General features: G+C 43.1%; 1 long non-coding RNA gene across 1 annotated transcript; it reads left to right on the plus strand.

The window, feature by feature from the left end:
- Positions 1-2938: 2938 nt before the first annotated feature.
- LOC125327882 lies at positions 2939-5393 on the plus strand. Its single transcript, XR_007204421.1, has 3 exons — positions 2939-3173; positions 3378-3495; positions 4262-5393. It is a non-coding gene; the product is annotated as an uncharacterized LOC125327882 (long non-coding RNA).
- The last annotated feature ends 6503 nt before the right edge of the window (positions 5394-11896 follow it).

The following is an 11896-nucleotide window of genomic DNA, read 5'->3' on the forward strand; positions in this document are numbered from 1 at the left end:
CTCCAGATACGAAGCTTACAACATTTGCAAAGTAAAACCAGAAAGATGTGATAGAGCAATGGAAAGGAATGGTGTCACAGACCAGACAGCCCAGTCACAGCCACACTGTTTTCATCAGCCTGTGCCTTGCCCAGGTTTGCACCAGCTGTTACCCTACTGCCCTTCAGGAGGGAAGATTTTTATGTAAGAAATACATCTTAAGGGTATATTTCTATATAAGGACAGTAAGGACATGCATTTTGTGTTCAGCATGTGCGTACCTAGAGCTCAGCTTCTCAGTGTCTTAAACGCAAAGCAGGGCTTGTGTCAGAAAAGTCTGACAGCTCTGACTAACACCAGATGCAATAGGTGTAATCTAAAGCCCAGTGCAATAATGGGAGGTGGCAGAGGAGGTTAATGATCCCTTGCAGTTAGATCTGATTCCAGACACAGTTCCACTGGAATCACTTCATACTCTGTAAAGCACGTGCTTTTTGTCCTTACACAGCCATGGAGTACGAAGCCCAAATTATGAGTTTAAAAATTTTGGGATAGTTACTGAACTTCCCAAAAAAGTCAGTATATGTCTCAAAATGAACTTACACACAGTAATAAGTGCAGGACCAGTGTTAAAACTGAGGCAGCAGCGTAGACATGCAGAAGGGTGTTTGGCAGAATCTCCACTGGAGTTTTGTTTGTAGTACTTGACTCCTTTGGATACAATGGATTAATGCACAATCTCAAATGGAAAGAAACAGCCCATGCCATAAAATGGCATGACTTTTTCTCTTATTTAAATCATAAAAATTCTTCATTTACTAGTTTTAAGCAGAAATAGAACTTTTACTCATAGTTCCAGCTATTCTGATATAGTCTGATCCCATACTTTTTTAAAAAAACCCAAAACCTTAACATATTTAGTACGTTTATATGTAACAGAGATTCTAACTGTTATTTGGTTCATACAGTAGCTTTTATTAAATTATATCTATTTTAGTAGTTTCATTCAAGTAGAACTATTGCTTTAAAGATTATATTAAAACTTGCTTCAGACAATAAATGTAGCTTTCATTGTAGGAAGAAGGGCATGCTCTTAGTCCTAGGTACCAACAAGAAGTAGGGGAATTGTATCAATTCCTTCTGATATTTTTGTTACTGCTTTTATAGTAATGATGCCTGAATAAACAGAGATTATTTCCTATCCTTTCCCTTGCAATCTTCAGAGATTCTGCCATTCAGCAATTTCAGGAGTAGGCTCAGGAAGATCCCAAGATATGAAAGGTTAAGAAAATCTTTTTCTTTTAAAAAAAAAGACTGGTAGGATTCAAGCTCGTTTTACATTGATCATAACACTTGCAAGATTTTCCATAGCATATTAAAAGCAACAACTGTTATTAGGAAGACAGGAAATGCACTATTGCATTTCTGAAACACATATCAAGGGAAAGTACAACAGAATACAAGCATATGTACATATTGTAAAATACAAGTGTTGGGAAATAGTATTTGCTGCTCTAATATTTCATCTCTGTAATGCACACACAAAACACCAAGAATACTTAGGGCCCCTAAGCCCAACAATGTGACAGCAGTCTTTTTGTTCAGAGTCCTTAAAATACAGACTAATGATCATTATGGATTTTTGCCTTATCCTGACATCTAAAACTCTCATGGAAAACACACCAGAGTGGCTTATAATGATAGCACAGAGACACTTTTAAAACCAAAAAGAACGTACTGTTAGAAGCCAACACATTATCTTTTTGTTGTTGTTGTTAATTGCCACGTGGTGAATAGGGAGGCTGTGCCACATATGTCTGCAGCTTGCACAAGGTTGATGCAGCATTGAAAAAGCCCTTCAGACTTAATTAGTCAATTTTTTATTATTGTAGTAAGCGTGTTCCAACTGATATCACAGCCCAAGAGCACCGAGTGCTGGGACACATAAAACACAACCCTGCAGAGCACCTCCTTGGAGTTCAGAAGTTGGGTGTGTGCTGTAAGGCTGCTGAAGGAGGTGATCACATTACTGTGGCCTGTAATCCCTGTACTTCCCTTGCTCTTCTCTCTCTCTCTCCATGCCTCAGACCTGCCCTCGTTCCAGAGCTGGATCCTCTCCGCAGCCAGTGCACGCAGCTCTCCAGAGCTTCCATGCCACGACTGCTGGGCAGCTCAGGACTTTCTCCTCTTTAAATCATGTTTTTATTGGCACACGTCTTACGTTGGTGTCAGTCTATAAACAGCCAGAACAACTGGGCGGATGTGGGCCAGGGAGCAGGGTCACTGTTAACAGAATGACAGTTTCTCATCCCACCAAACCTTCTGCTCTCGCCCAGTGTTCTGTTGGACTGTCTGGCTGATGGGAAGACCCCACAGTTCAAAGGATGACTCAATAATTTCAGGGAAGTGGTCCCCTGCTGGCATTTCCCCGTCCCTCTGGGAAGGTCGGGAAAAGGTCTTCATTCGTCGGGACCCTCATTTGCCGCCCGCTTTGTCCATTTTAATTACCGGGCAGGGCCTGCCCCGCATGAGGGACGAGTCGCTCGCGGCAGGGCCGCCCCGCCGCCACCAGGTGGCGCCTGAGCGCCGCCCCCGCCGGGCCCGTGCGCGCTGGGCGGGGCGGCCCCGCGGGCCGGGCTCTGACCCTCGGAGCCGCCGCAGGGCCGGGCTGAGGGGCGGGACAGGGAGCTCGGGCCGGGGCGGGCCGGAGGGGCCGGGGCGGGCCGGAGGGGCCGGGGCGGGCCGGAGGGGCCGGGGCGGGCCGGAGGGGCCGGGGCGGGCCGGAGGGGCCGGGGCGGGCCGGAGGGGCCGGGGCGGGCCGGAGGGGCCGGGGCGGGCCGGAGGGGCCGGGGCGGGCCGGAGGGGCCGGGGCGGGCCGGAGGGGCCGGGGCGGGCCGGGCTGAGGGGCGGGACAGGGAGGTCGGGCCGGGCTGAAAAGCTGCGCAGGGTGGCTGAGCTGGGGTTGAGGGGTCGTGCAGGGGCTTGAAGGGCATCGCCGTGCACGGGCTGAGGGGCATCGCTACCCAACGGCGGGAAATAAGCACTGGAGGCTTTTCTGACGAAGTTTGTGTCCCGTTTATGCCCAGGGCCAGTCACTTTTTCCGAACTCCTGCAAGTCTTGGGTGGGTCGTGGTAAAGATGAACCAGGGGATCGGGATTCGCTGCGTTGGTCTGAGGAAAGACTTTGCGTTCAGGTGCTTGCGAACACCCCCGTGCTTGCTCAGATCCTGTCCTTAAAGTGCTCCAGTCTCCAGTTCATGTTTTTCAGTGTCCTCTTCCCGACTTGTTAGCTGTGTTTTGGAAGTCTTGCCAGACTTACCCTAGTTGTTCCTAAGTGCATAAATACAGCTTGTTTCCTAGGTGGGCACACGTTTACAATTATATATATTCTTGGGCAGGAAACTGGCCCGGTGAGTTATTTCATTCCCTTGGGAGCCGAAGGAGCACTTCCCTGGGCTGTGAAAGTACAGGGAGCGTCATGGCCACGGGCAGGCACACAGCAGCTCTGCTGGCCGGGTAGTAAAGGTTTTATGGTTTAATGTCTCCTGTGTTGAAGTCTTCTTGGACAGAGAACAATATACTCGTATCTTAATATATGGCTGCACTAAAGCTTCAATGACTCTAGTTTATTTCAAATGCGAATTCATTAGGCTCTTTGTATACAATGAAATAGACAGCAATTGTATTTATTTCTCAGGTGTTGCGTTTGGGGTAGCAAGGCTGCAGGGCACAGGTGGGCTGAGGCATTGGTTGTGGGTTGGAATATTCATCCATCAAATATTACTGAAATACTGCTTTTCAGAGGAAGAGTCCTCCTTCCAAGTGCCTGTGCCTTTGATGGGATGCTTTTTTTTTTCTTGGGGAAAAGACCCCACCTACTTTTGATGTGAACCTTTTTCTTAAAATGATGCATTTGGGGTAAGGCTCTGTCACAGTCAGCAAATACAGCACAAGTTTGTGCCTTTGGTGCTTGAGGACTGACTGCAAGGCAGGTTGCTCAGGCAGACATTCTCTATTTATGAGATATTCAAGCACTCCATTTTCTTAATGTGCTTTCTCTTTTTTGTGCCTGTTATAGGAAACAGTCTGCAATTTGTGTCCTGTGAATGCTCTCCATTGTGTCAAGCATGATCTGGGCTTCTACTTAGAGTTTCTAGTGAACTGAACATATGTGAATATATATGACTAAGTTGCTTTGTCTTGCTAAAGTTGACAGTAGATATTCTCAAATTGCTCTTTATTTGGTGCAATGAGACCTTTCTTCTCTCTCTTTGCCTCTCAGACACACCAAAGTTATTAACCGGGGGGAAATTATATCACCACCATGTGATTTCTTTAAAAATCATCCAGCCAAGGAAGTCACTCTGCTTATGGTAATAAGAAATGAGTACATCATCTGATGTTCTTTTCATAAGCCTAATTTAACTGCTTGAAGGGAGATGGGCTGCTTTAAAAACAACTACTTTAATTAGCTTGTACCATTAAATGGTTTGAATTTAAATGCTTTTCTTTGGTGGGGGGAGCTTCATTGGTAATGAGATAAATTTTAGATTGACCATATAAACACACCTAGCATGTGTTTAAGCTTTCTGTTTCTCATGTGTTGAGTCAGTTTTTACGTGCATAAGGTCTGGATCAGATGAGCTACTGAAACAGAGCACAACTGTGCTGACAAGAAAAGAGCTGTGCCCATTTGTGCCACCTGAACATGTGTCTCCTCTGTGGTCAAATGTACATGTGATTTATTTTTAAGTAGAGGATGGGATGGCTTCTTGGTCAGATACATGACTTATTGTCAGAAATGCAAGTTTTTATTTCTGCCCTGGTCCCAACTTCTTGTGCAACCTGCAGCAAGCACATCATTCCCTTACTCACTGTCTATAAATTGAGTATTATTAATTCAGTGATGCCTAAAATGGAATAAATACTTAGATTAGTCAGTGTGCAGTGTCAGTCAGAGTATGAAAATAAATACATTTTAAAGCTGCCAGTTCCTCAGCCAGGTTAAGTTGGAATGGTTTCCCTAAACCCCTGGAGGTATCAGGGTAGGTTCATATGAGCAGAAGGTCTGATCCATATGCCTCTTGGGAGGTCTTCTGTAGTTCAGCCTTTACAAAAATACCAGGGTTTGCACATTGGAGATGCTGTAAAGGCTGGAAGGAATCTGTAAGTGTTACTTATTAATGGTCTCTATTATTAGAAGGAAAAAAGCTTGTGTTAAATTTTTCAAATTGGCAGTACATTTAAAGCTGAAGCAAATTTGATTCTGCTAGCAGCACAGAAGTGAAATAGGTCACCATCACTACTATGGGGGGTTTTTTCCTTCTTTGCTTTGACAACACTTTGCCAAACTTGAGGAGAAAAATTATACACAAATGTGTACTTTAATTAAAAGAAAATCTATGTCTGTAAAATCTAAAGGAAAGAAATAATAAAGCTGAGGGAACACGAAAATATGTGCAGGCTACTTGACTTTGGTAAAATGACTTTGCATTGAAAATATGTATTTGCCCAATAGAATGTAAAATATTATTTATTTACTCTGTGATGAGGGTTGACCCACTTATTTCTGTCCCATATTAAATGGTGAGGGGCATGAACACTATATCCAGGTTAATATTTCACTGTTCTCCAAGTCTTTTTGTCCTTGTCAAATATTACACAGATTCTGTGTATGGCTGAGCTTTTCTCACTAGATGTGGTTAGGAGAGAAAATTAGTTTTGGCCCACGCCATGTAGACCTCTAAAAGAAAAGGCCTGAGGGGGAGATTTTATTTAATAACCCTTTACACCCCTGCATAGCAATCAAGTGCTTCAGCACAGCCCCAAATGCCTTTGTGCAGCTGTGAAAGGCATTGGTTGGTGTGCAGAGGACAGCTCAGCTCACAGGGTGGCCAACAGCAGCACATCCCTCTAGTCCTGGACTGGCAGAGCAGGATGGAGAGTGTGTATGGCACTTCTGCTCTGGGGCTGTGCTGTAATCACACACTGCAGGCGTCTTTACAGTCCTTTGGGGTTTTGTCTGTCACACTTTTATCCAACTCAGAGTAACCAGCTGCTATTTTATAATCTGTATAAAAATGGATGGGTGCAGAGTATGGATGCCAGTCAGCAGAGCATTTTATGTTCAGCTTCAAGCTCTGTATGTACATAGAGCACCTGTCTTCTACTTCCTAGTCTATTTACATCCTCAGCTAATTCTTTATATGGGATGGGTCCGTTTCTTTTCAGTCCCTGTGACCAGCAAAGGGTGTCTGGGTGACAGAGTAATGGAGTTCATGTGTTTCACAGAAGCATGTTGCCTCTTTCTAATACAGGCTACTGATGCTGTGAACATCAGGATATTAAGAGTGAACAATGAAAGAGGATGAATGCACTCCATGGTCATGCAGACTGCTGGATTGTGCAGGTATTGGACACTCGGCAGTCTTTAGCTTCAGGATATCAATGTTGGGATTCATGTTGGAAGGTGGTGTTCCCAGACATCTTGTCTCTAGGCAGATATCCATATTAAAAAAGGAAAGAGCTAGTGGGAGAATAAGGTGGAAACTGCAAGTCAATAAAAGCATGTAAACTATGCTATTTGATACTTGAAGAGAATCCAATCTGTTTTTCCCCCTGTTTCAGTTTGAGACAAATTAAGGGACATGCTTTGGAAGGAACCAAAGAAGGGTTCTTCTTCCTCCAAAGAAGAGAGGTTTCAGCTGCCCCATCCCCCACAAGTTCGGGAAGAAATTCCTCGGAGGAAAGTGGAAAAGAAGTTATTTATTTAACAAGCAGAGTGCACGCAGCACGGAAAAAGAATAATGCTAAATAATGAAACCTCTCGCTGTGGAGAGAACCCGGTAAAATTCAAAGTCCTTTGTAGGCGTGGCTCTGCTCTCTCTCCGGAGCTGGGGTGCGGCTTGCGCCCCTCCGGGCCACGGTGAACGGCCTCCCAGTGATGTTCTGGTGTTGCTGAACAGTCCAGAAGAGAAGAAGGAGAAGCCAAAGTCCTACGAAAACCTTTCCTCAACTAATGAATGAGAAGCTAGCTAAAAAGCAAGAGAATGTCACTCTCTTCCTGCTGCAGAAGCTGAGAGCTGAGAGGCAAAGGAATTCCACCGCCTTGCCTCCCGTCTCTCTTGGGTCTGCCTTAAAGACACAGAAAGGCACAGGATTCATGTCTGGCATAGAGCAGGCGATAGGGGATACAGCATCCTAAAGTCACCCCAAGACACCCCCCTTGTACTGAAGGTGATGAGAAATAGTGAGCCTGGTTTTGTTCCCCCACTGCAAAGGTTTAGATAAACATCACACAGCTTGACTCCAGGCGCAGGTTTTCCTTCCCTACTTTGCTCTTTATGTTTAGGCTATTTGCAGCTCTCGCTGACATTTTACTAGGACTTCTATGGCTTTTCTTTCATCAGTATATATATTTTTTTAATTACACTGTTCTTCTTTTCCTCTTCTACGTCCTCCAGAAATATAAGCTTTTGTGTTTTGCTAGACCTTTTGCTATATGTTGGTTTCCTTCTGTCATAGAAGAATGTTGGGTGAAGACTGCTACTTTGTCCCTGTGCTTTCTCCTATATTGTGTCATTTTGTTCTGCTAGACAAACTATCTTTGATTTAGTGGAGTTGAAGTACGAGTGCATAATAGATTATCTGTCACTGGACCAAATCAATCATGGTTAACAGTGTATTGACAGGGCATATAGCAACTATCCTTGACCTGAGGTTTAAAGTACCTGTTGCCAGCATCCTGTGGTTCTTGCTCCTGCTTGGCATGAACTTTGAGGCAGAATGTTCTTTATCAGCTCTTTTATTATAATGTATGTATTAGTTTTGTCTCTGAGCTTTTTTTTTTTTTAAACTAATGTAGGCCTCCCTTTTCATTTGTGTAGCACAGAAAAACCCAGCCAGCTAGGTCTCAGAGTTTTAAAAATAAAAGAGAGAGAGCCTCTTTTGATTTAAAGAGAAGCCAGCCTTTGAACATTGAGATAAGAGTGAGATTTTCATTGTAGTTAGGCTGCCATTTAATTGCCCAGGCCATGATGTTTTACGTATTCATTTGTGGTACCTGATACTGTTTTTGCAGGAAAATATGGAATTGTTTTTGTCTGTTATGGCAGTTCCTTTGCTCCTTTATTCACTTTAAGCATTTATGCTTAAGCATTTCTTTCCCACTGCCCTAGGCACTTCTAACAGCATCATTTAATGTTACAGCCAAATGTTCCTGCTGTTTGCTGTATAGCATCAGTGCTGCACTAGTTTCTGTTGGAGAAGGAGTCTTTTTCCTCCCCACTGAGGGTGTTTTGGTATTTTCTCCATGTTCCTGGTGATGGGGCCAGACAGAATCGTTCCTCTGGGCTGTGATGGACAGGTGAGGTAGTGCTCCTGTTCCCAGTGATAATGCTGCTTGTCTGAATTCAGAAATCCCAAGGGTGATTTGAGCATGTGAACATCCCTGCTGATCTTACTGGTTCTTAAATCCAATAGTGCTTTAATGCTGTGCTAAAGTAGGAGCTTATTTGGGGTCTCCATGCATCTTTACAAAGATGAAATGGTGATGTGGAGTAAGTAAATTACTACCAAGTGAGAAATAAAAGACTTGGAGGGATATTATTGATGTACTTTGCTACTTCAGGAGAAATGTATTTGGTCAGCTTCCAGGCAAGCAGTGTCTTTGCTGTAGTGTGGCTTGTGGTTTATGGACAAATGAAAATATATTTTGCCTATGAACAATGGTACTAAAGCTTCTTTATCTTACTTATCAGAACATCCATATATTCACACAAGAATGGCCCAGCTTCTACCAGAATGGATTTTTCCTTATTGTTCCCTGTTTTGTTTTATGGAAACAGGCTGTTTAGCCTGGAGAAAAGAAGGCTGAGGGGAGACCTCATCCTTCTCTACAAGTGACTGAAAGGAGGCTGTAGTGATGTGGGTGTTGATCTCTTCTCATAGGTAACAAGTGACAGGATGAGAGGAGATGGCCTCAAGTTGTACCCAGGGAGGTTTAGATTGGGTAGCAGGAAAAATTTCTTCACAGAAAGCGATGTAGAACATTGGAACAAACTTCCCAGGGAAGTGGAGGAGTCACCATCCCTGGAGGTGTTCAAAAATCATGTAGATGTTACCTGAGGGTGTGGTTTAATGGTGAACATGGTGATGATGCTGGGTTGATGATTGCACTTGATGATCTTAAAGGTCTTTTCCAACTTGAGGGATTCTATGATTCTATCCAAATGCTTTCTTGCATTGTCTCCTAATCCAGACACCCGAATACCTTCTGTTTGCATAATTAATGATATGTTAATATCTTTTCAGCTCCTTATCTCCCAGACAGGGTGTTTTTTGAAGCGGAAGGTGAAATGTTTTCCTCTGTAGACCAGCTTGTAAATACATGCTGTTGGCAAGGATGAGGTGGTAGCTTGCTTTCTGTTTGGGTCAGAAGTGAGGAGGTTAGTGGTAAATCTTAGCTCCTGCCCTTCTGTATTTGTTCCTTTTTCTTGTTTGATCTATGCAAGAAGCTCATGGCTCAGAGTGGGATCATGGTGCTTATTGCAAGCTGCCTGGGAGGAAATTGTGTTCCCAAGTTGCTAATCAGTTTGATCTTCATGCCAAAGGCATAGCCAGGCACTGGAGGGTTGATCTCCACCATTTCTGCTGTTCCTGTTGGCAGTCATGTTCCTGCTCCATTCACTGGCAGAAGGTGACACCATGCCCAGTTATCTGTGTGGCATGTGAGAAGCTGAACTGGGCCTGGTGGAATGTCTGACCACATCATGGTTTGCATCTGGAGCCCCACGGGATGTTTCAGATGACCAGGGCAAGCCTCCTGCTGCTGTGAAAACAGGTGGAAACTCTGAGCTTTTCTCACAGCTTGAAAATGTGGAGATATTAAATACATTTTGCACCCACAGGTATTGCTGATTTACTGGTTTTTGTGGGAATTCTTGCATGCATGCAAAAGGGTAATTATGTAAACCATATTCCTAGAAAAGCTTCAGACATAATTCTTAAGTGAAAGAATATCAGGCACTATCAGTTGATTTGTATGTAGGCAACTAAACAATAGATCATGCTTTAAGAGGATCATGTATTGCAAAACTGCAGGGTTCCAGCAGATTTATTCCTTGGGACAAAGCTGTGGAATTAAGTAATTCTGTATCCTCCTGTGTTTTTCATTATATAAGTGCTTAGCTTCTGCAGACAAAAATTTAAGGAACTTTGAGCATCATCATACAAAGACTTCAGGCTATCCTTTTGCCAAAAACTCCTCCATTTCAAAGTGAATGAATGAATGAATTCAAAAGAAAATATAATTCATCATGATAACCTGTAGCCAAGCAAAGAGACGTTGAACTTAAAACATGGACAGAGAAACTGCATTTTACTCACTCTATTCTTCTTGTGGTGAGAATTTGAAGATACCCATCTGTTTGATTTTTTTTCCATTAGCTAGATTGTGATATCCATATATTCCTCATGTCCAGACCAGCAGAACTGAAATACAGACCTGGCTCTGTGTGAGAGCTGTGATGGATTTTACAACTCTGTTGCAAAGTTTCATATTTCTATGTGCCAGACCAGGGAACTACATCTCCATTTCAGAAAAGAAATGAGCTCACAGCGTGCCTACTGTGTGATTTGTGTGCCAGTCATACCTCTTGTCACTGTGTTCAGCACGCATGCAATGCACTCCTGTATTTTGCTTGGCTCAAGTCTGAGGGAAGCCAGGTTACAAAAAAGCGTTTAAAGTTTTTATTAATGCATTTATTATGGTGCAGTATTGGATTATCACCTGCAGGAACCCAAATGTGAAAACGGTTTTGTGACATCCAAGTAGTACAGCAACATACAGAGATGGAGCTCAAGAGCAGAACCCTGATCATTGTTTATTGGAAATATGAAACAAACAAGGAGGAGAAACAGGAGATATTGTAAGGAATCATACTGACCTTTATTTTGTTTTGGACAAAATAATTAAGTCCTTATTTCCTTACATCTGTATAAAACAAAGACAAATTGGTAAAAAGTATGCAGGTCTGACGTCACTACTTTACAGTGACATAACCTGATACTTTTTATCCTTTCTTCCTTTAGCTGGGATGGTTATGGTGTTGATACAAGTGAGGTAGATGCAGGATATTTTAAATTTTCCAGAGAAAGATACTTTTTAATGTAACAGTCAAACAGCTGCTTCTTCTCATTGCTATGAAGGTAAATCAGACCCTGGTGAAGGTTTCAGGAGAGAGAGAAAGAACTGGATGTTTTGTATAAGTAATGCCATTGGCTGAGGTGAGGACAGAGGTGGTGGAAGAGCATACAGACTTGCAGAAAGGCATGAGCAGAAGACAAAAAGCAAGTGTTTCCAGAAATCACAATTTTTTGTTACAGGATTTTTTTTAGATGCTGTAAAAAGTTTTGGCACCAGTTGCTGTGATAAAGAGGATAGTGTGTTAGGTCACAGATTTAACCCAGATTTTATCTATTTCTTTTAATATTGGACATAGCCAAGAACTGAGGTGTAGGCTGTTTTTTTCATTTATTTGCTTTTCAGCATTTCCGTGTCATGGATCACTTATGACCTGTTCTATTGTTGGTTCCCTTGTTGTCCATTCACTAATAATCTCTCAAGACACCTCAACCTCATTTTCTTAGTGAATTCCATGATTGCTGAACTTCATCTATGTATGCAATACTAATGTATCTCCTTCCCTTCATTCCAACTCTTCGAACATCTGCTTGTTCCTTCAATGACATTCATTGTCCCACCATCTCTTCCAGCCACCAGTATTTCTCCTTTCAAGAGTTCAGAGCACTCTCGCCAGCTCGTATCTCAGGACTTGAGTGTGACCATGTACTTCTTTCCCAATAGCTTCCCTGCAGGTTTGTGTTTACATACAGTCCCTTTGGGTTATTCCAGATG

The sequence above is a fragment of the Corvus hawaiiensis genome, chromosome 6, assembly GCF_020740725.1.
Source record: "Corvus hawaiiensis isolate bCorHaw1 chromosome 6, bCorHaw1.pri.cur, whole genome shotgun sequence".
NCBI lineage: Eukaryota > Metazoa > Chordata > Aves > Passeriformes > Corvidae > Corvus > Corvus hawaiiensis.